Source organism: Plasmodium inui (assembly GCF_000524495.1).
Source record: "Plasmodium inui San Antonio 1 unplaced genomic scaffold supercont1.172, whole genome shotgun sequence".
In the NCBI taxonomy this organism is placed as follows: Eukaryota; Apicomplexa; class Aconoidasida; order Haemosporida; family Plasmodiidae; genus Plasmodium; species Plasmodium inui.
This window is the reverse complement of record NW_008482006.1, coordinates 2,740-3,500: the sequence shown is the minus strand read 5'-3', so window position 1 is coordinate 3,500 and position 761 is coordinate 2,740.

Sequence of the window (761 nt, the reverse complement as noted above, 5' to 3'; positions counted from 1 at the left end):
CAATCTCCTATAATGGTTAAGGATGGAGGGCGGAGGAAATATTCAATGAATCCCTATAAGTACTCTCTAATTAAGCAATTATACCCCCCTAAGGGAGTCATTTACGGAAAAGGCTTCTGTATAAATAAGTATCAGATGGATGATTAACTTATAATAGGCTCTGATAACCTAAAGAAGCAGCAAGGCACACAACTATGGGTATATTTTATTTCAGCGTCGTAACGTAATTATGAATACTCTTATCTACATTTACTTATAATGAATGTCTCGAAACTTGTCTAGATCAATAATGTTATAATAAAATTTTCTCAGACCTAAAGAGGAAACTGATTCCCCCATTGAAATGTGTGTTACAGGAGTATGAGCTTCATTATCTGAGAACAGGAGTGGGACGCCTGATATGGATACCCTAGGAGTTGATCCTGAGGTTCATGTTAAAATGGATATTCCAATTACCCATAGTGCGCTAGGAATCATTATCCACTAAAGTGAGGAATTCACATAAGAATTCAAATATATATTTCACTGTAACCGGTATACTGTGTGAAATGAGTTATTCATAATGTATTACCATGAAATTCGACGTACACGCTGTATAAGTATGCATCTAATATAGACGAGACTCCGTATAACTATAAATGAGGAAACTTATGGACGTCAGTGTTAAGAATTCGTAAGTATAATATCTAAGGATTGCGCCCTAGATTTTTGTATACATTAGTGTTATGAGTGTTACACTTATAATAGGGTCCTATTTTCTG